The sequence below is a fragment of the Benincasa hispida genome, chromosome 7, assembly GCF_009727055.1.
Source record: "Benincasa hispida cultivar B227 chromosome 7, ASM972705v1, whole genome shotgun sequence".
NCBI lineage: Eukaryota > Viridiplantae > Streptophyta > Magnoliopsida > Cucurbitales > Cucurbitaceae > Benincasa > Benincasa hispida.
Window position 1 is genome coordinate 32,124,783 of NC_052355.1, and position 27,047 is coordinate 32,151,829.

The 27,047-nt window shown below is 37.2% G+C and overlaps 1 pseudogene; it reads left to right on the forward strand.

Annotated features, from left to right (window-relative positions):
• Nucleotides 1–13,860: 13,860 nt before the first annotated feature.
• Nucleotides 13,861–22,809, forward strand: LOC120081060 (annotated as a pseudogene).
• Nucleotides 22,810–27,047: the final 4,238 nt, after the last annotated feature.

Sequence of the window (27,047 nt, forward strand, 5' to 3'; positions counted from 1 at the left end):
CTACGAGACTCTGGGAGAATTAGGACAACAATCCCAACAACCCCTCATCTCTATAAATAGGTCTTCATGGCCCATGTTTGTGACATAGTTGAATTGGGAATTCTAAATCCTAGTCTCCTACTACTTCTCTCAAAATCTCTCTTCTTTTCTCTACTACTTCTTCTTCATCTTCTAAGTCTTGGAAACCACACATCCAATTCTCGGCATCCTAGAGAATAACAAGGTTTCACTTATGGTAGTGTCCCTTGATCATTAAAGGGATGTTTCGAAGAAGACGCGAAGGGAATCATGAAGAATTTGGGAATCTACAAATGTAAGTTTTAGCTCTTCCTTCTTTTCTTCTCTTAAATGCATGTTAATCCTGGTTGTTTATCCATTATGTTATTATTTTTATACCATATGTTGTTTATGTAAAATCGAAAACAAAATTGCAAGGCGATCTCATGCTTCCGCTTGGGATTCGATCCTTCAATATCTAAGGCATTTGTATTAGTCTTAATGTAGAACAACCTACATGTATGTATGTAAGGTTTAAATGAGGAAATATTCTAAGTATTCATGATGATAACACTGTTTATAAGGTTGTGAAAATATGATGAATATGTAGGTGTTTTTAAGAGGGAAGAAAATTTCTAAGTGTTAAAAGTATGACTCTCGGGTACTTCAGAAGGCAGTAAAATATTCTAAGTATGGAAGGATTAAGCTCTCAGTGAGTAAGGAAGAATTAACACTTAGAGGGAAAACAGAGATGCCATGCGATGAAATCATGCCAGTTCATGTGACCAAACCTTCCAAATGACATGCGACCAAGTGTTTAAGAAAGAAAAGGAATTATGTCTAAGAGTGGTCGTGGGGTTTTGAGAAAGTTATGAAGGAAGTTAAGTTAAGGGTTGAGTAAGACTTTGGCTGAAGCGAGACAAAGTGATATACGATCAATTTCTTATTACCATGCGGCTAAAATAATAGTCAAGTATGAAGTAGGTTATAGAAATGGATAAGGGTCAGTTATTCATGGAAGACTTACTAAGGATGTCCAAGGTGTGACAGTACGAAAATGGCCCGGTTACACAATTGAGCAATGAAGGAGCCTAAGTGATCGCAAGCCCCATACGATGGAGATAAGTTGAGAATTTTAGCCTTAATAACTTGTTAGTGAGTGATGACGGGAAATTAGATGTCAATTTACTCGACAACTAAAATCCCTTGGACGCAATATGCGATGCATGTTCTTAGAGTATGCATTGATAATCATGCGTCGATAGACATGCGTTGGAATGACTATGCATTAACAAATGTATGCGATGACCATGCGTCCTGTCACAAGTTTTCTTGCGCTCACGCCAAGTATAACGTGAACGCAAGTTTCTCGGGTGATCCGAGGTCGAACTCAGGGACTTGTAGCAAAATGAATGTGGTAATGTGCATGCGCCGATTGAATAAAAGAATGGATGGGGATGTTTCTGAGTTAATACTACTCCTACTTCTAGCTAACAAACAACGCAATGAGAATATGCATGAGAGGTAGAGACACGACAACTCTTGACATGAAACAAATGAATGGGAAAATAGATAAAATGCGGAGATATTTTCATTGTAACTCTTAAGAGTGACTGAAAGGGCAACCTTAGTCAATGCAAGCCATGCGATCATGCTACACACACTAAAAGCCTAAATCTAGGACGTATGCGGTAGGTACGCATAAATGTTGAGATAACCGCACACAACCACCATATCCTACTTCCTGGACACATGCAATATCCTATCCGTAGGGCGCATACGTTGTGTGAAAGCAAACGGAGCCTATCTCTAAGTTCCCCATTCTTGCTTATGCATTCCAATCCGCTCTCCCGAGTCTTAGATTTGGATGTTAGACTACTCTTCTAAGTATGCCTAAGTGATGAATGATGCGCTCATAAGACAAGGTAACTGTATAAACTTAGTTGACGCAAGATTATTTCTATCTCTAGTGAACAATGACTTACATTGCTTAATGCGACCAACCACTTACCCTCCCGAGCAGTTGGCTGTTGCTGACTTTACTCATAGACAAGTAATGCGTTTCACACTAAGCAAATAAGATTTTCTCACATACTCGCACAACGTACACCTCTCGATGGTTTGCTACATGCTTCATATCCCTAATCCATATGACTAAGTATGTGATACTCAAGCAATCTCACTAAGTGATGCAATAAATGTAAGGATGCTAAGTAAAGAAGATGGAGATGGAATTGAAGGAACACGGAAATGCATTGAAAACATAATGTATTAATCCCTTAATCACAAAATTTCATATAATACAATATAGGAAAAGAAGGGAAAACATAATGCATTGAAAACATAGTGCATCAAGGCTGCCGGTGGTGCCATGGATGGGCGGTGGAGCTAACTCTCCTGAGATCTAGTTCCGGTCGAAGGCTCCGGTCATCACTCGGAATGGAGGAAGGAAGTGAAGAACTCTCAAGCATCTTCTCACGCATTTGTCTAGGTCGCAGAGAAAACCCTGGGTTGCAGGGGTAATCCCAAACAAGTTGGAATTCTGCTCATCGGCTTCTTTATATAGAGCCTGGATCGCTGATAGCATTAATGGACTGCTTTGATTCTGACATTCGATGCATTTAGTCCTTTTTGAACTTCTGCTGCCAACGGCGTGGCAGGTGAAATGTTAACATCATCTTTTGATTTTCTCGAGGTAGATGCGTTGATGCGTTCATTCCACCAACCTTGCATTGATCCCTTTACCATGTGTTATCGTGTAGCCGTAATCATGTAGTGACCGCATTTACTTAATACCGCAACTCTACACATGACCGTAATCGCTTGACGAGCATAACTCCCATGCGATGGATGCATACAGTTGGTTACCACAACATCCATGCATTGATCGAACACGTTCGCCTTTGCGATGGAGAGTTTCTCTGCATTCGGTCATCTATGCGGTGGTCCGGTTTTCGTGTTTGCATCCACTTCCTGCGTTAGATACAAAAATAGAATATTGAACGCATAATAACGCATAATATTGGGTTAGCTGAGATTCTTAATGTTGAACGCCGCAAGCTCAATTTCTCGTGAATTCCTGACATAATTGTCGCATATTTTGCTTAACAGCCCTCATAATTCTAAGTAAAAAAGCCTGAGATGACATGCATTTCTGCATGTCATCACGTCACCCCCAAACTTAAAATCATGCTTGTCCTCAAGCATGCATTATACTCAAGAAATTCTAATTCACCTTCTTTCTTTTCTTTGCGATGACCAGCTTCTCAGAATATAATTTACACACACCTCTGACCATCACTGCAATGCTCTCCTCCACTTTGGCTGCTTCTTCAAAAAGATCTTTTCTAGGCTTATATCCGGCAAGCCTTCGCTCAAAAAATTTTTACTCATTCACTACAACTTTTGTTTAGCTTTTGAGAATGCGTTCGTTCAAAATAGTTCAAAAATTTGTGATGACTTATTCAAATGCGGCGTTGAACCTGGTTACACCCTTCGTTTTGGCTTACCCTCACATGTGTCATGCGGGCATCCAACTTCAGTTGCGTTCCATATTCAAATTAACTCTTGTCTCGCTTGATTTGGCTTACGCCGGACAGAGGAGTTGCACTTATGTGTTGATCCTGGCGACTTACCTTCGTTTTGGCTTGCCCCCACATATGTCATGCGGACATCCAACTACGAGTAAGTACCTTTCACAACTTAACTCTTATCAACATGGGTCTCCCCATTGCGTTGACAGTGGAGTTATTATTCTAAAAAATTCTCAACACCATTTTTTTTTCAAATGATCGCAAAGCAATGAACGCAATTCTCCGAGACCGCTGCCACCCCCAAACTTAGAGGTTGGCAGCATTCTCACCACAAAGCTAAAAACAAAATTAACAGGAATGCGGTAATAAACATTTGGATAAAGGTTTGCACAAAATAAAACTTAAGTTTTTCAAATTTTGAAGAAGCTAATAAAAGTAAGGAGTGTCTTGCGATGATTAATTAGAAGATGCTATGAATTATATGTATCATCATAGAAACATCGCAAAAAAATCGAATCGGGAAAGGAAGAATTTCAAAAGGATAAGGCATATAAGATAACAAGAAAAGAACCTTAGGCGGAATAACGCATGCGATCATGCATTGGAATCCACGCGATCGAAGCCATGCGTTGAAGGATGAAAGGAATTCTTTTGTTGAACTACGCACCGAGGAGACTTATTGTTGCATCTACAAGAGCAAACGTACCATACCCAAGGAAGCAGCCATATATCCAAAATAACAATGAAAATAAAAATAAACTATACTAAGAAAGCAAGTTAAAGATAGAGTAGAAGACGTCCCTAGAAAAATTGGAGTGTTGTCACCGCAAGGAGTCTTCCATGCAGGAGACGAACCTCAATTGCTTGGGTCAAGTTGCCTTGACCATTGGAACTTCCAGCAATTGTTGGGCGCATGCGGCCGTCATGTGCTTAGAATTACCTTCAACTCTTGCGACTGATTGGCCTTCTACCTTGGGGTCAACACTGGCTTTCGGCGCATCGCCTACACTTCAATATTGTTTGCAACCTGATTGCACAAGCTGCAATACTCCCAAGATAGAAAGTTGCCTGCAAAGACACAATACTCAACAAACAATTAGCTGCCAAGTCCCCGGCAACGGCGCCAAAAACTTGATGCGTTATTTTATGATGTGGAATTATGGATGAAATGCGATGATGAAATTGCGTTGAGCACTCAATTTTTCTCAGTGGAATCCAAGTGTAAACCCCACTGAATTCCTGGTAAGTCCAGGGTCGAACTCAAGGACTTGGGAAAACAGGTTACGGTGGTAATTTTCAGAAACTTTGCGGTAACCGGTAACTCAAATAATTGTTTGGTTTTGTTGATTGGGGTAATGAAAAATAAACAAATGCGGCGGATTTGAGGAAAGGTCTTTAGCTAGTGTTACCTGGGAATGCATCAGACTATGCGATCATGCTACAACCATGCACAGTAAGTCATTTTCCAATACAAATGTGGTGCTCCTAAGTCTAGGACGCATGTGTTGAATGCAGAAGTGTCCATAGAGCTTATTCCTAAGTCTCTACTCTTTTCCTATGCGATGATGCAAGATGCACAAAAGCAAGGTGACCGCACACAATCATATCCTATCTCTAGGATGCATGCGACGCGTTAGTAGCAAACAGTGCTTATTCTTAAGCTTCTATCTCTTGATTATGCATTCTAATCTGACTCTCACAAGCCTAGATTCTAACCTGACTTTTCCAAGCCTAGATCATGTCCTTAATCACCCTCCCAAGTATCTCTAATGGGCAAATGAAGCATACATAATACAAGATAATCGCATAGAATGAAGATCCCCAGTTGTGCTAGCTAAGTACTTCTCAACCCATTCAACAGATTTAGCTACTCATGCATAAATAACAGAGAGTGAACAGATATAGAGAAGTAAATTTCATTTCTATAAATGAGTTTGAATACAAAATAATAATGGAAGGTAGAGGTAGAGAGTCTGGTAGCAATCCTTTGCTGACCGAGACTTTTACACTGTCAATCTCTATTCGGTTCAAAAGATATTCCTACTTCCTAGAAGTTGGCCCTCTTTCTGATCTTGAAGCTTCTGGTGCTCTCCCAAGCTTATCGGAACGATCTGTCGGCACAACCTCCTTCTCTCGCTTCTGCCTTAAAACAAAATAAAATCTAAGAACAAGGCTAAACTATCTAAGGAAAAATTCTCTAACTCTCCGAACTGCTGAACCCCTTTTCTGAAAGATGCCTTCGGTATTTATAGAGCTTCCGAGGTGAAAGGTGGCTTCTCTCTTATGATTGCATAGATGAGATGGTTTTAATTTCCTAACTGATGCACCGAATATTTGTTACCAAAAAAAGCTCAATGTACTTGTTATCGTTAGCAGCTGTCAACTTAATTCAGATTCGATCATCATCAGCTTTCTGTCCCATCGTGATTAATTATTCCTTTCACCTAGATATGCCCACCAAGTTGTGTCGACTCTATGCAGAAACCCTTCTTGAGCAGATTTTTGCGAACACAAATCACCGCAAAGCCTTGTGGTGATGTTGCGCTTGTCCGTTGATTTCTTGTGATCGCTCTTTCTGCCTTGCGTCAACGCATATTCTGCATAAAAATACAAAAATCAATGGTTTCTATGCGATGAACGCATGCGACCGCAATGTTATGAATTTAATGCTTTTTGGACGCAATCTAACATATTTTATTAGCGCAATCCAACATTGTTTAAGAACTTAGCACTGTAATAACATGCATTTCTACCCTTTATTAGTGAGCTAAGTGTCAGCTTTAGAATGGGTTAACTAAGAATTAATGAACAGGTGACACTTAATTAAGCAAACTTACCATGAAAATCCTAAATACAAATAGGCTTAACAAAGAAGGAGACTATTTTGCCAAATTTCCTTACGTCCAAGAGAAGTGTGAGTGTTTGTTGAGGCATTGAAGGTGCTGAAGAAATTCTGAGCAAGTTTAAGGAGACTTGAGAAGTTGTTTCAGCTGAATAAAAAGGTTTTGATGCTCAGATTCTAAGGTGAGATAGTTAAGAATTTTTTAGTAAGTTTTATTAAAAGGAGATTTAGTTAATGAATGACTGAAAATAGAATTATGAAGTTTTAAAAGTTGAAATCTGAACTAATGTTATGCATACAAAGAGTAAGCAAGCAACTAACTTGTCCAGGTGTGCGACGATGCACATAGGTGTGAAGTAAGGCATGCGAGGGTTGTTTGACGCATAGGAATAGAAGGGTATGTCTTTACGACCATAGAGCACCCATAGAGAGGGTAGGCAGTCTCTAGTCAGGAAGAGGTAACATGGTTAAGTTTAAGGGATGTGATGAACTCAATAACGATGCGATGAAGATATGTGATAATGTTAAGTTAAGTATTATGTTAAGCTCAAAAGGGAGCTAAGGTAACTAATCAAGGGACCTCTTCTTATTACAAGGCAGACACAAGTAGGAGAGGCTTACAGACCCCTTGGATTAGTAGTTTAAGATTTTGGGAAAGGAAGAGTCATGCATTAGACAAGGGCATATGAATAATGTTATGAGCCTAATAATGTATATGTTATAGGAACGAAGCCACAAGAAGGTGATAGACTTGTTAGGATCTACTAGCATGCAATGGAAGTAAACAGAATCAATAAGCATTCTAATTACATTTAATTTGAGTTCTAAAGGCATGCTTAAACAGAAACTTCATAAAAGGGTTTCTAAACTACATACCTTTGATCAATTCTCCCAATTCCAAATTGCTCTTCACGTGATTCCAGCTCCAATTCAACAATGAACCACCAAAAGATATTCTTTACTATTCTTAACCTTGAATTTGAGTGGTGGAACTCAGATTGGAGTGAATTTGTGAAGGGAAAATGGATTTTGAGATGATGCACAAGCTTTCCTCAGGAAACCTATTTCCAGCAGCCAGCCTCTTGTTCCTCAGCCCAATTGGAGTGAATTTATCCACTCTTTTTGATAAAATGAGTGCAACGTTACTAAAGAAATACAACAGATTTTTATTCGTTTTCTCTGCATTTTTCCTTCTCTGCTTCAGGTTCCACTATTCAGTGGCTAAATGTATATTTTCTCTTTCATGGTTGTTATTATAGACCATTAACAATCTACCATGTGGCTTTTTTATGCTAATAAATAACGTTACATGACGAGCGATACTAGTTGTGAAGGTCGATCGTCTTAATCAATTTCTTCTATCGTTTATGCTCTCTACCAATCGTGTAATGAATCTCTTTTGTCGTCTAAATCCTACCGTGTACTCTCCTTCGTGTACACTTCAACCCTATCGTCTACTTTCTATCGTGTACTTTCTGTCGCCTACACGATCAACCAAATCGTGCAGTCTCCTACCCATCGTCTACATGCTTTCCTTAATCGTGTAGACGCTTATCCTATCGTTCACCTTTTTCCCAACGATCGTATATCTTTTTTTCCCAACAATCATTTAGCCTTCACCTCTCAACGATCGTATAGTCTTTGACAACGATCATCTAGCTACCCTTTCTTCTTCTTCCTTACATGGTATCAAAGATTTAAAGCATCCTGCCCTTTTCTCATGGCGTCAAGCTCAGGCACATCTGAAGAAAATTCTACCCTACCAGTAACATCAAACCTAAGCATACATCCAACTGTGCTACCTCCAACCACCATATCTATATCTTCTCAGTCATTCACCCCGCCCGCTACTCGGCGCGCCCCTCCCCTTGCTCGAAATTCTTTCTACCCTCCGCAACATGGCCCTCCACCATGACCCTTTCACCCTCACTATGCCAGTGTCCCTAACCATCACCTTTTTCAAAATCTGATACCAATTAATCCCTTCCCCACTCTCCTTTCCCCACAACCCCCAGTCGCAAACTTTTCTCACATCTCCCAATCCCTCACCGTCAAGCTAAATGATTCAAACTACCTCCTTTGGAAGAATCAACTTCTCAACCTTATCATAGGCTATGGCCTTGAAAGATTCATTGATGGCACCTATCCTCAGTCGCCGAAGTACCTCGACCCTCAGCAAACTCAACTCAATCCCCATTTCTCCTATTGGCAGAAGTGCAACCAAACAATCATGAGCTGGTTTTATTCCTCTCTCAATGAAGATAAGATGAGAGAAATCGTTGGTTACGAATTTGCACTGGAAATATGGGAAGCACTCCGAATAATCTATGAATCTTCCTCCACATCCCGAATAATGGGGTTTGCATTCTCAACTTCAGAAGATACGAAAGGATGGCATCAACATTTCTCAATACCTTGCCAAGATAAAAGACATTGCCGAATTGCTGCTATCGGAGAACCACTGTCTTACCGTGACCACCTTGCATACATCCTTGAAGGCCTTGGCACTTAATACAATCCATTCGTGACTTCCATTCAGAACAGAACTGATCGCCCATCTATCGCTGATGTCCGCAGCCTCCTCATCACATATGACTGTTGGCTCGAATCCCAGTCTGCTATGGACCAACGCCAACAGATACAAGCCAATGTCGCTCAGCTCTCACTTCAATCTCGATGTCCTCACTGGCCGCAAACTACCAGGTCATCTTTCTGACCTTCTCAAGCTCTTCCAGGTATTCTCCCTAATCCGCCTTTCTCTGCTATGCCTGCTACAAACTATATATCTCATCGACCACCCACCCGAGCTCCATGACCAATAAACCATCAACCATCCCAATCCTCCAATCGACCACAATGCCAAATTTGTAACAACCCCTGCTACAACATCGGCAATCCAAAATAAGAACCATCCAACATCCTCAAGCCCATTTTGCTCAAGCCACACCAACCCCACCTCAGCCGCTATCCTACATTACTACCCCTTGTCCCAACAACAAATCACCCCGATGAAGGCTGGTATATGGATTCTGGATCCACTCATCATATGACCCCTGACCTGCCCAACATCTAACACCCTGTCCCTTATTATGGTGGTGAACAAGTTGTCGTAGGAAATGGTAAGTCCCTTCCCATCTCTCATAATGGTTCCTCTTCTTTCCTTCCATCTACATCGCACACTCCAATTTATCTTCACTCTGTTCTTCACACATCTTTAATATCCTGAAATCCAATTAGCAATAGTCGTTTATGTTATGATAATAATGCTTATGTCGAATTTTTCCATGACTCTTTTATTGTGAAGGACCTTCAAACCAAGAGTCCACTCCTTCAGGGCACACTTGACGTGGCCTATACAAGCTCTTTATCAATCCATCGGCTACACGATCTGTTCATTCCTCATCTCATCCAACTGTCTTCATCTCAACACTCACGGATTTCTCTTTGTGGGATCATCGCTTAGGAAATCCCTCTCCTCCAGTAGTTCACTCTGTGTTGTCCAAATGCAAACTGAAGTACAAAAATAAGTCAAATGTATCAGTTTGTGAGCATTGTCAAATGGCCAAGAGCCATCGTTTACCTTTTCAAGTGTCTAATTCTCGTCCACTCTCTTCTTTTAACTTAGTATATGCCGATGTATGGGGTTCTTCCCTGATCAATTCAGTAAATAGAGATAGATATTTCTTACTATTTATCGATGTTTTCTCTCATTTCACTTGGATCTATACAATGAAAACTAAATATGAAGTTCTACCCTGTATTCTTAAGTTTCAAGCTATGATTTCGAATCAATTTTCCATCACTAATAAATCGATCCAAAATGATGGAGGAGGGGAGTTCAAAGCTCTCTCTCCTATACTAGACAAACTTGGCATAATTCATCGTGTTTCTTGTCCTTACCACCCCAACAAAATGGCACTGTCGAACAAAAGAATAGGCATATGGTTGAAATTGGTCTAGCCATGCTTGCTCACTCCTCTGTTCCACATAGCTTCTGGCCTTTCACTTTTATGGCATTTAATATAAATCATATTTATATTAAACTTAACAACTATGAATCACATTTATAGAAAATATATTTGAATCTCATTCAAATATTTATTTCCTCCAATTAAACTATAGTGTATCAAATACATTATAACAATTATATCATATATAATTGAAACAATTTAATTATATCATATATAATTAAATCCCTCTTATTAATTTGAACAGTTCAAATTAATCCAAGAACTGATTCTCAACTAAATCCTTTTGAGCTACCAATAAAACCTTATGGACCTGTAGCTTGAAGCTTTAACGGTACGTGAATAATTAAGTACGTGAATAATTAATTAAACTCTTTAATTACATTATCCACCATGCGTTAACTATCAGGCACTCCACTAAAGACCAAAAACTACACTCTTTGCACTACAGATATATTTCTGTGTCCATTAGATATAACCAATCAACATTATGATGACCCTTCACAAATTGCTCGTAAGTACAGCTAGGCCAAATTACTATTTTGCCCCTGTAGTTACATCTAACTTCTTAAGTACCACTGATCCCTCTAATGAACAATAGATCATAGTCCTACTATGACTAAACCCCTTTCGGGCCAAAAGAGAGTGTGGCGTCACATTGTTTAAGACCTGACATTAGTTCTTAAGCGAGCAATTTATCTACTTACCCCTACTTTAGGGAAGGAGTGAATTTCATCTTGTATAGTTGTGTTCTCAGCTCCCCAATCAGACGAATCCCCAAAATGGTAGGCTTGTTGAGTCGGCGATCTGGCCACTCTCACCTATACAAATCAAAGGACCATGCTCATAGGCAAGGAGTTCACAACTCATTAAGGATTCATGTCATGTTATCTATGGTCATCTGGTGAAATATAAGTCTCTATTATGAACGGTGTTATATAATGAGACTAAACATTTCGTGGTCCGGTCTTATACAAACTCCTTTAGAATATCCCCACTCGCATGTATAATACATGAATGATTAGGATCAGATCATTTGTAGCACTTTACAACAATTGTAACACTTACAAAACAGGCCATGCTCGTAGTGCCATCAGGATAAGGTACCCAGCCTTATCTATATACTATAGACCATTTAGGTTATCACTTAAACATGATCCACCTGTATGTCTCCACATACATGTTTAAGTTACACTGATAACCTTGGATGTTAGTTTATTGGTTTTGTGGTTAATGTAACTAAAATGTCACATATTTTATAGACAAAGTGAATAAAATATCATATATTATTAATCACATAAGAGTTTGTTCATATAATGTTTACAAACTATAGGACCCTACGAGATTTAAGGCATGAACCCCAACAAGAATATGTTTAACTTTACAAACTATGAGTTTAAGGACATACAATCCAACAATACTCTCACTTGGACTAAAACTCTATTGGATAAATTTATTCAATGTTGAGTACAATGAGAGAAAAACAAAAGTATAAATACAATAAACTAGGGCATCAGATACCCATAAATTCTCCCACTTGCCCTAGTTATGAGTATCTCGTAGACCTAGTCCTACTAGGTGACGCTCGAACACTTTAGCAGAGATGGCCTTTGTAAATGGATCAGCTAAGTTGTCTTGTGAGGCGATCTGTGTGACGATCACGTCCCCTCTGTGTACAATCTCCTTGATAAGATGGTACTTTCGCTCGATGTGCTTTCCACGTTTATGGCTTCATGGTTCCTTTGAGTTTGCAACTGCTCCACTGTTATCACAATATAGGGTGACTGACATGTGCATATTTGGAACCATTTTCAAATCAGTTAGGAACTTTCTGAGCCATACTGCTTCTTTTGTTGCTTCACTTGTAGCTACATACTCAGCTTCTATTGTGGAGTTAGCAATACAACTTTGTTTGATACTCCTCCATACTACTGCTCCTCCATTCAGAGTGAATACTGACCCTGAAGTTAATTTCCTTGAATCAATATCGGTCTGGAAATCAGAATCAGCGTATCCAGTAAGGATCAGATTCTTAGCACCATACACGAGCATATAATTCCTCGTTCTCTGAAGATACTTAAGGATATTTTTAACACCAGTCCAATAATCATATCCTGGATTGGATTGAAATCTGCTGACTATTCCGACTACACAGCATATGTCGAGACGAGTACACAACATGGCATACATTAAGCTCCCTATTGCTAATGCATATGGAATTCGATTCATAATCTCAACATCTTGAGGTGTTGTAGGATTTTGTTCCTTAGATAGATGAATTCCATGTCTGAAAGGCAACATTTCTTTCTTGGAATTTTGTATTTGATATCTAGACAACATCTTGTCTATATAAGATGCCTGAGATAATGATAAAGTTCTTTTCTTTCGGTTCTGAACTATTTGGATCCCAAGAATGTACTGCGTTTCACCCAAATCTTTCATTTGGAATTGTGTAACAAGCCGCCTCTTCAACTAGAAATTCTACTTCATTTCCTATGAGTAGAATATCATCAACATATAGAACCAGAAAAGTGACAATTTTGTTAACGATTTTCTTGTAGACACAAGGTTCGTCAACATTTTGGTCAAAGCTATAAGATTTGATCGCAGTACTTATTGAATTCGAGCATGATTTGAGGCTAAAGTGTAAGAATATAGCTTGGGTTTGTTAGTTTAGTTTGGTTCCAATTCAATTCTTGAGACTCATATTGTAATTCTATGAGTTTTATTATGAATTTATGAGAATTGATCTTGAGCATATTCTTTAATTTTCATATATGGGATAACCTGACAAATAAGCTATGCATGTTTAATTGAATGCTTTGATTGGCCCTAATTTGTAATCGTTAGGTAGTCGTCACCTAGAAGCATGAGTTAAGTAAGTTTGTTGTATTAATTTGGGATTCCAATTTGCAAGCATTTACTTTCTAACATAGATGAATCTCGCTCAATTAATTGGTTAGACGATGAAAATCAATTAATTGGCTTAGCTTTGCCTTGAATCTTAATGCCTGTTGATTGATTGATTGGTTAAGGATTCTCGTTTTTCTGTTAATTAACTTGATTTTATGGACTATCAAGTAGGATTCTAATCGAGTGGGCTAAGTTTTAATTCGAATATTCTCATGCATCTTTTGATTAGTCTGTGATAGAATTGATGAGGAATGAACTAAACTGTAATTACTCAAGCTAAGTATTTGTTCGATTAATAAATTTTTGCATTCGTTTTTTGCATTTATTTACGTTGCGCATTTTTTATTCTCTAGCAATTTATTTCAGAATTTCTCACAAAAATTCCCCCCTTTTGGTTACTTCCTACAAGTTACTGTCTTTGAGAAATCCATATTCGGCTTCTATGGTTCAACCCCGGACTTGCTACTTGTACTACTAATTAGTATAAGGGGTTAGTTTGGTGTATATAAATTTTATTTGTATAGGTGTGGGTTCACAGACGACGGTGAATCTGGTGGCTAACCAGGCACAGTTGAAAAAAAATGTTAAAATCGAAGCATTTTAAACCATGGGGAAGAAACTACGACCTTACTTGAACAGGTTCTATTCTATAGGTTGTACAATTGTGTCGTTGAGTTCCGAAAAAAACAATGGAAAGAAACACTGAGCTGAAACATAAATAACGACAGTAAAACTATGAATTAAGTTCATCACTACTTACAGCAAATTTAGATGTCTCTAGACACATGACAGCGAAGTCAATTCTAATTTTGATGCTTCTGCAGAGTTGCTTCAGCTCCTGGGAAAGTATTATTGACAGGAGGACACCTGATTTTGGAGAGGCCAAATGCTGGTTTGGTACTCAGTTCAAATGCTCGGTCTTATGCAATTGTGAAACCATTTCACCAGCAAACTGAGCCAGAAAGTGGGGATGGGGTATGTTATACGTTCCTTCATGATTGTACCTGGTATTCGTTGATAGTATAGCAAGGTGTTTGAATTCATCTTTTGCTATTCTGATTGCCTTTGCTATGATATACGATTTCTTTATATTTTAGCATCTATCTTGTTGTTGGTTGTGAAGGTTCTTGCTTCACTGAATGTATAAATTCAGAGATGCAGCATGTACACGATTTCTTGAAGTAAAAATCTAAAACTGCTTTTACTGGCTCTACTTTTGCACCATTGACCCTAAACCAATTATTTGGTTATCATCATGCTTGAGTATCATCACATCGCATTATGTTACAACAGTCTATTTTATTCCTCAGGCATTGGTAGATGTGAAGTTGACCTCACCACAGCTCTCTCGAGAAAATCTGTATTAACTATCGCCTGAGAACTTTATGATTCCGCGCGTCTCCTTGAGGTCAGTTTCTTTTCACTTGCCTTCAAGCCACCTGCTCCATGTCCCATCTATCCTGCTAGTCTTTAATCAAATATTTAGTTAGCAATATGCTATAGGATGCATGCAACTTAATCTTAATTCAAGAAGTAAATGTGAGTTGTTCTTTTAATCAACAATTATAATAAAGGACAATTAGAGAAATGAATGATATAAAGGTTAATAAAGGTATTGTAACTGTCAATAATTTCAGTGAGTCAAGGAACCCTTCTATAGAACATGTTGTGTAGTATTCCTTAGCTGCTGCACATGGAATATTTGACAAGAACAAGAAAGATTCACTGCACACAGGTTGCTACTACAAGGTAAAACCAGTATGATTTTCTTCAGTCACTTAAAACCATTAATACTGCAAATTTAGTCGCTAATTTTTAAAATGAGTTAGCTTTTCAGATCTCGATATCACAATCTTAGGATGTAATGATTTCTACTCTTATCGGAATCAGGTGCTTGATAGAGCTTAGATGTTAGCCTATATGGTATCTTTTTCATATATATTAATAAACAATGATATCTCGCATTCTTTTATTCTTTGTTTGTAATTCTCTCCGCTCTCTAAGATATGTAAACATTTAAGTAAAACTAACACTAACTGATGAAGTCAATGAATACCGTTTTTCCCCATGAACAACAATTTATTATTTTCTTCAAAATGTGTTTCTAGGACACTGAGCTTTCATTTTTATGATGGAATCACTGTTTATCGTATGGATGTTAATGAGTTGTTTCCATTTCATAGATTGAAGCACGTGGACTTCCTTTGACACCAGAATCACTGGTTTCTTTTCCACCATTTGCATCAATTACCTTTAATGCTGAACAATCAAATAGTGAAAATTGCAAGCCTGAAGTTGCAAAGACAGGATTAGGATCTTCTGCTGCAATGACAACTGCCGTTGTTGCTACCCTACTTAATTATCTTGGAGTTGTAAATCTTTCCTCATCAAGAGGTCAAGAGAAAGAAAATTATATTAGGGATCTTGATATGGTGCATGCAATTGCCCAAACTGCTCACTGCATTGCACAGGGAAAAGTTGGAAGTGGATTTGATGTCAGTTCTGCTGTCTATGGCAGCCAACGCTATGTTCGTTTCTCACCTGATGTTCTGGCCACTGCTCAGGTAATTCACCGATCTACAACCCATTATTTAGCTTTCCTTCCTCCTTTTCTCTTTATTCTATATTCTTAATTGCTCGTCAGCCTGCCCACAAACTGCACCATCAAACTGAGAAAGACTTGAATCAACGGATTCTATTATTTGTGCACCAATATATTTTCCAGTTCAAGAAACTCCATGAACCTTTGTTTCAATGTTCTGAGCACTTGATGTTTGGTTGCAGGATGCTTTATAAGACAATGGTGCTTCGCATAAAGCACCAGTAATGCTATGATAGTGGCAGCATTGGCTGACCCTAATTTATGTTTTCTATGGAATGAAGTTAGAGCCTTTTTAGTCTCTGAGCTTTTTGCTCGTTTTTATTTGGGCCAAGTAGCTAACGTCTTGGTGATGACAAGTTTGGAATGTGGTTTCTTTTGCTGTTCAAATTTAACTCTGTGGAGGTGTTGGGGGCAAGAAGTGGAGCGGTGAAATCTGAGGAGTTGTGATGTAAAGTCTAAGGAGTTGGCAAGTTCTGAGGCTCATAGTGTAAAGAGTTAATAAAGCATAAAATTGATCTTTTTTAGTCGTGGAGTTCGCGACTCCACATCCCGACTCACCAACTCCGATGGCTTTAGAGTATTAGATATATGTTAATAACTTAGATCATTTTGAAACAATTATGGTATTTCTTTGGAAGTCATCCCTCTTTTCTCAGTGATTGCCATACAGAGACAACTTCAACCGTTTGTGCTCGAAGGGCTAATCTTAATTATTGGGTTTTTAATATTGAGTATAGTACTTCTCAGTGTACATTGTTAAATGAAAGAGTGGGAATGTAGGGAGACTCTTTCAACGAATATAAAATCAAATTTAGAAGGGAAATATTATATTGGGCTTTGTTGTTCTTTCATTCTTAAATTTCTCATGAGCATCTCACTATGAGTTTTCTCCTATTTTGAAATTGCAGTACACATCTTCTGCTTATGAGAATTTCAAACATCGTGAATGTCTTCCTGAACTTGTATTGTCTCTTTTATCTTTTGTATAATTGCAGGCAGCAGTTCAAGGACCACTAGAAGAGGTCGTTGTGGATATCTTAAAAGGAAAGTGGGACCATGAGAGGACTGAGTTTTCCTTGCCTCCATTAATGAATCTTGTGAGCAAAACTTTCTTTATATTATGCAGGTTGTTCTAAAGATATTTAATGGATACCTATCCTCTGAGACTATCTTTCTTCTATGTTCCTTTTTTTTCTTTTCTTTGGATCAGTTATTAGGGGAACCAGGAGCAGGAGGATCATCCACACCATCTATGGTAGGTGCTGTTAAAAAGTGGCAAACGCTTGACCCTCTGAAATCTCAAGAAACATGGAGTAAGTTGTCGGAAGCAAATCTCGCTCTCAAAAAGCTACTAAATTTACTAAGAAAACTTGCAGTAGAACAATGGAATGTGTATAAATGCATCATAAGTAAATGTAGTACACTTCGATCAAAGAAAGTACTTCTCAATCTCCCCTAAATCATTTTAAGGATGCTTATAGAATAGCTTCCGTTGATGCAATGAAGTAAGATAAAATTTGAAGGGGCATTTGGGGCAAAGAGTGGAGTCGTGAACTCTAAGAAGTTGTGAAATCTGTGTTGCTAATTAACTAGCAACAATAATAATAACACAAGCAATTTTAACGTGGAAAAACCTCATTAATGTGAGGAGTAAAAAACTACGGATCGAAGTCAACATCTCCACTATAATCAATACTGGGTTACAATGGGTTTTCCTTAATCACAACTAGAGGCATACACAGCAAATATCTCAAGATTAACAATCTTGGCAACAAACAGCAACAAATTGAGAAGAATAAAATTAGAAACGTCTCACTTGAAGTAGCAATCAATTACCCATGGTATCTAACCGTAGGTAGCTCTAAACAAAACCTCCACCGTCCAAATTGAAGTCTCTCATGTCAAGAACACACTGTCAAAATTTCAGCTCGATTGGACCACAGATCGATCCCCAAATGGCTGAAAAACACTGCTGGTCGAAATGCCAAAAACTCTAATTTTCTTTTGCGGTTTTAATCTCTTGGTTTGCGTAATACCATCACAAAACCAGGGGATGCAAGGTTTTTTTTTCCAAAAATAATAATAATAATAATTTAGCCCTAATGGGCCTTGGGCCTTCACAAAGTAAATAACCCAACAAAACTCCCCTTATTTCACTTTGTGAAGGAACTTGTCATTCCTGCGACAGAATGACAAAACTCTAGCTTCTCTCTCGGTAGATTCTTCGTCAACATATCGGATCCATTATGATCAACATATATCTTCTCAAGCTCAAACAATTCATCATTCAAAGCATCTCTCATCCAGTGATACCTCACATCTATATGCTTTGTTCTGGAATGAAATGTAGCATTCTTACCAAGATGAATAACACTCTGATTATCGTTGTATATCACATATCTTTGTTGCTTGAAGCCAAGCTCCTGAATAAAGCACTTCATCCACAACATCACTTTACAAGCCTCTGTTGCTGCTGCAATATACTCTGCTTCAGTTTTAAAAAGTACAACACACTTCTGCAACATTGACTGCCAAGACACTGCACCACCTACAAATGTCATTAGGTAACAAGAAGTAGACTTTCTATTGTTTAGATCTCCTACCATATCTAAATCAGTGTACCCAACAAGTACTTGCTTTCCACCTTCAAATGTGAGCTTCAAACTGGAAGTGCCTCTCAAATATCTCATAATACACTTGACTGCCTCCCAATGTTGTTTTCTTAGATTGGACATAAAACGGTTAACAACACCAACAACGTGAACAATATCAGGTCTAGTACATACCATGACATACATCAAGCTCCCAACTACTGAAGCATAAGGGATCTTGCTCATATCTTCCTTATCTTTATTTGTAGAAGGACTCTGTTTGCTACTCGGTTTAAAGTGACTGGATAAAGGAAAACTATCGATTTCGCTTTACTCATGTTGAAACGTTCAAGCACCTTCTCCAAGTATTGCTCCTGTGACATATACAATTTCTTGGAAGCTTTATCTCGAATTATTCAAATTCCAAGAATTTTCTTTGTTGACCCCAAATCCTTCATGGCAAAGGATTTGCTCAATTTTTTTTTCAACCTGTCAATTTTTGATACATTCCTGCCAACAATCAAAATGTCATCAATATAAAGCAATAATACAAAAAAATCATCATCAGAAAATTTTTGGACAAAAACACAATGATTATAAGTAGTCTTTTTGTAGCCTTATTCCCCCATAATTGACTCAAACTTCTTGTACCACTACTTCGGTGTCTGTTTCAACCCATAAAGGCTTTTCTTCAATTTACACACCAGATGCTCTTTGTCTTTCTGCTAAACCATCTGGTTGTTCCATGTAGATTTCTTTATTTAAGTCTCATGAAGAAATGCAGTCTTAGCATTTATCTGCTCAACCTCTAAGTCAAGACTAATTATCAGATCCAGAACTACACGTATATAAGACATCTTAACAACTGGAGCAAAAATTTCATCAAAGTCGACACCTTTCTTCTTACTGAACCCTTTGACAACCAATCTCGCTTTGTAACACGGATTTGAGGTATGTTCTTCCTGTTTCACTCTACAAACCCACTTATTTTTCAGTGCAGATTTTCCTTTAGGCAATTTCACAAGCTCAAAAGTGTGGTTTTTTATGTAAAGACTTCATCTCATCTTTCATGGCATCAATCCACTCTCTTTTATGCTCATCTTCTATGGCCTCTTCATAACTCCCAAGCTCTTCCCCATCAGTCGATAATAAATATTCATTAGCTGAATATCTTGTTAATGGACGTTGATCTTTGACAGATCTTCTGAGTGAAACATCTGTAGGAACTTCTGTTTCTAACAACTATTCCTCAACACTGTTATCTGCCTCAACCTGTTTAGAACTCTCATCTGTATCAATAAATTGATCATTATGGACCTCATTTTCTATCTGTATAAAAGGCGGTGTCAAAGAAACTGAACTAAATCAATCAGATCATCACTGTGCTCAGACTCTGTTTTATTTGTCTTCTCAATATCTAGTGTCGTTTGGTCTTCAACAAACACAACATCTGGACTTCTTATGAGCTTTTTCTGTACTGGATCATACAATCTATAACCAAACTCATCTTGTCCATAGCCAAGAAATACACATGGTCTAGTCTTTTCATCAAGTTTCGATCTTTCATCTTTAGGAACATGAACAAAAGCTTTACAGCCAAAGACACGTAGGTAGAATGAACAGAACACTAGTTGAGAGAATGAGATGCTTGCTATTAGAGTCACAGTTATCACAATCATTCTGGGATGAAGCATTGAATACAGTTGTACATATTTTGAACCTCATACCATGTGTTCCTTTGGGATCAGAAGTTTCGAATAGAATATGGTCAAATAAAGATACCACCATAGAGCCTTTAGTGAGCTTCCATTTACCATCATAAAAGGTATTGCAGTAACCTTCATTATCAAGCTTACCTATAGAAATCAAGTTCATGTGAATATTAGGAATGTGCCTCATATTCTTCAAAATCAGCTTAGAACCATTCTTGTTTTCCAAGTGTACATCTTCGATGCCAACTACTTTTGTTGATTTATCATTTCCCATCCTAACACTGCCGAAATCACCAGATGTATAGGATACAAAGAAATCTCTCTTTGATGTAGCATGAACTGAGGCACCACTGTCAATCATCCAACTGCTCTATTGTATAGCAAGATTTATAGCATCACCGTCGAATAAGATGTAAAAATCTTCAGTGGCTACAATAATTGTGTTTGCATTATTGTCATCATCATTCTTCTTTTCTTTGCCTTTATCATTTTTATTATCCCTTTTAAATTTTCGACAATGCTTCTTTATATGCCCTTTCACATGACAATAATGACACCCAACATTTGCAAACTGACCACTCTTACTTTTGCTCCTGTCTTTCTCCGTCGGACCTTTACTCTTACTCCTCCCCCTTCTTTCAGTAACAAGAACATTTTATTGTAAAGAAGAGCCTTGTGAATTTCTTCTCATCTCCTCGTTCAATATGCTACTTTTTACGAAGTCCATACTTAGTACACTAATTGGGGCTGAGTTCGATAAGGAAGTTTTAAATGTCTCCCACGAGCCCAACAATGTACCAAGGATCCATAACCCATGTATCTCATCCTCAAACTTGATATTCATCCTAGATGACTGATTAATGATCCCTTGGAATGTATTCACGTGATCTAACATGGGTGTTCCATCTTGATACTTCAACGCCATCATTTGTTTGATCATAAACATTTTATTATTATCGGTTTTAGGGGCACATAGCGACTCAAGCTTGTTCCACATAGTTCGTGCATGAGTTTCTTCACCAATATGGTTTAGAAAATTATCTTCTACCCATAGTCTCATAATCCCACACATTTTTCTATGACATAATTCCCATTCTTTATCAGTTTATCATTGGGCTCAGAAAAAACTCGAAGATGCAAATCATTTACATATAAAATATCTTCCATCTTTCTTTTCCAAACTTAATAATTTGACCTATTAAGGGTAACCATCTTAGTCGAACTAGTATACATATTCAACACAAGGCAAACCCAATTAACTCAACCTGCCTCTGATATCACTTTGTTGGGATAAACACTATATTTTCGGATCAATTATCTCATTCTTGTGTAAATCTAATAGAATAAAAATAACTACCAACAATAATAATAACACAAGCAATTTTCGTGTGGAAAACCTCCCTCAATGTGAGGAATAAAAAACTACCGACGAAGTCAAAATCTTCACTATAATCAATAATGGGTTACAATGAGTTCTCCCTAATCACAACTAGAGGCATACACAATAAATATCTCAAGATTAGCAATCTTGACAACAAACGGTAACAAATTGAGAAGAATAAAATTAGAAACGTCTCACTTGAAGTGGTAACCTATTATCTACGGTATCTGACTGTAGGTAGCTCCAAACAAATCTCCACCATCCAGAATGAAGACTCACGTACACGTTTTCAAAATTCAGCTCCATGGGACCACGGATCGATCCCCAAATGGCTGAAAAATGCTACTGGTCGGAAGGTCAAAAACTCTAATTTTCTTCTGATGTTTTAATATCTCGGTTTGCGTAATACCATCATAAAACTGGTGGCCGCAAGATTATTTAAAAAAAGTTTGATTTAGCCCTAATGGGCCTTGGGCCTTCACAAAGTAAATAATCCAACAGTCTAAGTAGTTGTAAACTACTCGACCCACAAGTTAACGAGATATAAAATTAATATTTTTTTATTTGTGGTGTCCACAAACTCTATGGGACAAATAAGAACTCCTACCTCCTGGACGATAGAAGGTTGTTTGTTTTTGTATTGTTTTTGTCTGTGTATACGAATTTACTACTTTTATCCATGATTCTGTTGATTGGCCTTAAAATGTTAAAACTTGATATATGTAGTGGATAGAACAAGCCACTGAACCAAGCCAACAACCAATTGTTAAATCATTGTTAGGAGCAAGAGATGCCATGCTCAAAATACGAAATTGTATGAAGCAAATGGGGAAAGCTGCAGGTGTTCCAGTAAGTCCCTTTCACTTTCTTTTTCCAGAAAAACATTTTATCTCCATTACTCTTCATAGATGGAGAGTCTTCAAAGCAACAAATAGGACTTCGTACTCTCAACGTATCAAAACATTTCGGTTCAAATAGTACAAATTAAAGGAATACTAGATTCAATTGTTGGGTATATGCAGATTGAACCAAAGTCGCAAACTGAGCTTTTGAATGCAACCATGGAAACAGAAGGAGTTTTGTTGGCTGAGTGCCAGGGGCAGGTGGGTTTGATGCTGTACTTGCTATTACATTGGGTGATTCTAGTAGCCATGTGATTAAGTCATGGACTTCACTCAATGTTCTTGCCCTCTTACTTAGAGAAGACCCCAATGGAGTTGCACTTGAAAGTGATGATCCTAGAGCTAAGAGCTGTACACCTTCTGTTTAAATCCATTTTTTCTGCTGTGTTTTATGCAGGGTAGGTTTCCATCTCACAGATGGATGGAACATGGATTGTAGTTTTATCATTTAACTGCCCTGACCTTCATGTTTTCTTTAAAATATATATATATATATATATATATATATACTTTTTGCCTAGTGTCTAACTAGCTTGCGCACAACTATTCTTAAAGTTCATTAATCTATCAAGAATTTTTATGAAGGTACAACTTGGAAGAATTGAAAGACTTAGGTTTTATTTTTAATTAAACCAAATATGAACGACAAAACAAATGTGTATTAAATATCGATATATAATGCACAATGCTAATGGTTGAATGAAGCGAAAAAAAATTGTCAAAAATAACACTCAAAGTTTTTAATTCACAAATAGCACCATTTTTTGTCAATTATTTTAATAGTTCATCCATCCTGGTACATCTCGGCTAAAGATCGATATCGAGACCAAGAAACTATTGATTTTTTTCTTTCTCGATGGAATACCAACAAGGCAAAGATCTAGATCGACTATTGTTCTTACGAAATCTTTCTCAAATCTTACATAAACTTATGACAAAAAGGAAAATCGTAGTCAAAACTGAGACCATAAAGTGTATATTTTTTCTTTACTTATATTTATTTAGCATTTAAACTACAAAAATCCAATGGAGGTATTATGCTTAAATTTAGAAGAAAGAGAGAGAGGATAAATGAAAAAGAAGAGAGAAAGTGGAATTGGCTGGGGAAAAATGGACAGAAAGCTTTATACAATAGAAGATAGGAGCAATTGGCAATAAATAAGCTAATAAGTTTTAGACCAAACCCAATAATTCTACTCTTCCACTCCCCCACTTTTTTGAAAATAATAATAAATACAAAAAGGAAAATAAAAACTTTTTATTTTGCTTTTAACTCATTCTCTCTTTATCTCTCTTGTGTTCTGTCTTAACCTCAGACCTAGTGGGTCCCACCTCCACGCTTAATTACTGCCTTCCACGTGGTTATCATTAAAATCACCTTCCCGTGGGCTCCTACCCCACCCTTGATCATTCAAACATTTCCAAAATATTCGAATTTACCGATCCCTAAATCAAGGTTAAAATCGATGTCAACGAAAATGTGGAAATATTAATTTTATAAAAAAATTTATGGAAATATCGATAAAATTTTTATTCTTATGAATATTTTGGAAAATATTATAAAAACAAAAAAATAAAAAAATAAATTTAAATTAGTAAATAAACGTTTTATAATTTTTAAACAAGATAACATATCTACTATCTATATTATAATTATATAAGGGAAATTTTGTTGCTTAATTAGTATGGTTCGTGGAAATGTAATCACAAAAAAACAAACACACATACGGAAATATGAAATTCAAACTGGTTCGTGGAAATGTAATCACAAAAAAACAAACACACACGTGCATAAAGATTGAGAAATAGAACCATCTGATTTGATCCGTTCTCAATAGTCATGTGACGATTATCTCATATAAGATACTTAAATGAAAAACTGTAATGGGATTCTAAAACCAAAAATAGACAAAGCACATAAACTATAAGATAAGTAAGCTTATTCATAATTTAAATAATAATTTTTTTTATTTATCAAAAAAGTTAGTGGAATTGCTTAATGTTTGTTCTCTCTTTCACAAGAAAAGAAGAGATGAATTTCATGCCAACTATTAAACAACTTATTAGAAACACAAGACAACGACACTCCATGCATGATTTACAACTTGTATCATTCCAGTTAATCCATAAGGATCAAACGCACTTCAAATATTTGTTCTACTTTTGGAAGACCATGCGTTATATCACCCGTTCTATTTTTCCATTGAGGGTGAACCCAAACCTGTGCTCGAAAGGAAGAAGGTGAGTCAATATGCTAATGTTGCATCCTCAAATCAATCCTTTCCTTAAGTTATTGTCCCAATTTTTGGGAAAACTCCATAGATTTAGGAAATTAGTTACTTTTCCCGCCCGCTTCTGATATTATTTTTGAGATGTTCCGTATACGAGTCTCTCCTATGTAATAGGGTGGATCCGCTACGATATTGAGCAGCTCATTTACATCAGAATGAATACTATGATTCGCATTTTGAACATGGAATAACTTGCGTCTTGAAAATTATTTGGTGTTTCTATACGATATATGTGATTACTCTCAATCTTTAATTCGATACATATGCAAGCATGATAACTTATATGTTATTCTATATCACCATGAATGTAGGAAGCAACCGACCAGATCATTCAATACAACCGTATGAACATGATACCAAGGCAAACTCAACTCCTTTGGGAATATTGCTGGAATGGTATTTCTTTCTCATTACTAATCGAAATGTTCTCTGGATTAATTAGAATAATTATTTGTTATCCACGTCAGTCAAATCAAATAAAAGGGATAATTTCTTAGTGGAGAAAGGTATATACGTGATATGCAATCTACTAATTAAATTCATCCAAATACTATAACTATCTCACCAAACACTATGCTTATATTTATTGGATTTGTTTAAAATATCGGTATTAAATCTGAAACCTTCAATTCTCTTTTCTAGGCTGATCAATATTGAATTAATCAAAAGCACATCTATTTCAATTTTCTTTACTGCTCTCGTCTTAGTAGAAAGGCACAATATTCTAGATAGAAAGAAAACGAGCTCATAGGATTAGAGCACGTGGCTGTGAACCACTGTATCAGGGTAGGAAAGGACCATAAAAAATGATTTTAAATTTAAAATGGATCAGTCGACCCCGTCTTCGAATATATTCTAACTATCCACAAATTCCTAGAATTCGAAATAGAGTGGCTCTAGGGTGGGGAACAACACCTTTAATGTACCAAAAAGTTTGCGGTTCTTACGAAATGGATAAAAAAGTAGCTTTGCAATACAAAAATGAAACAACCCTCCCTTAATTCTTTCGAATTGTGTCTTCATGTCTGGTTACTTGATGCTATGGAGGGTTCTACCCCATTTCAACTCTTATACATGCTGCTACAACCCCTAATTTAGAAATCTAATAAAATGGAAATGTTCGCCCACTTTATGAAGATCTCTTCCCTCTCTGGGATCGAAAATCAAATCTAGATTTTTGGATTTTTCGAACAAAGTATCAATTTACGGTTGAGTTTGATCGACAAACTCAACACCATTATTCTTGAACAACTTGGAATTTGGCCTTCCTTATTTTCAATGATTCTCTTTGATAACTTGTAGAAATACAAGTTATTTATGCTGCCTTGTCTAGATATTGCAGCCAAAAGAGAAGGAATATGCGTCGATTGTATGAAAATTAGCTCTGAAATACAATAATTATGAATTATCGCAATTACACCCACTAGCATCATTAAGATGGTAGAAGTAGATATTTTTACTCTGTTTTGTAGGAAACCAAGTCATCACTTGCGATCAAGACTCAACGAGAAACTGAACAACGCATCTCTGTTACATTGTGCCCGTCAATCAACGATGAAGAGACGATTAACGCAATGACGGTGCAATGCGACAGTCGATTCAGAGCTGAATTTCAACCGCATGCGGTAATAAAAACAACACCGCATGCGAGCAACCAATCGAAAGATGCAACTGAGCAACGTAAATGCGGAGGATTGTGACACGTGTACAATTAACCATTGTACATATTTGATGGTCTGATTGCATAACAAAAGGAATATTTATTTCTCCATCTTCGGAATTTCCATAACAAGAAGTGGGGTCTATAGCCAAGAGTCAAAGCTTTTCACCTATAAATACCCCCCATAGATTTCAGAAAAGATATACTTGATACGGGTATAATTGATACGAGGGCTAATTGCTGCTAGATTATTGAGAGAAAAGGCTAAGCTGAGTACTGAACGGAAGAAATCCGGGGAGAGAAGAGACAAGGCCGAGAGGTAAGTATCAGTGCGAATCTGCCATATCCCTGTCGTGAAGCTCTGTGCTTAGATCCCTGCTACCGGTTGAGCAAGCCTAGATGGAAGCTCATCCATTCGTTCACTTTATCCACACCGGTAAGCAAATCTCCATCCAGATTTGGCGCTAAGACGTTGGCACTTGTTTATATTTGTTTCTAACTCTATTTCATCAAGTGTATTCCATCTTCTTAATCTCTTCATTCACAAATCATGTATCAGACGCTTAATAGTTTATTAAATGTCTCACTCACTTTCATTACCACTTTCCTGTCTATTTCCGTTCCTCCATTAATCGATTTCTCCATGAAGTTTTCT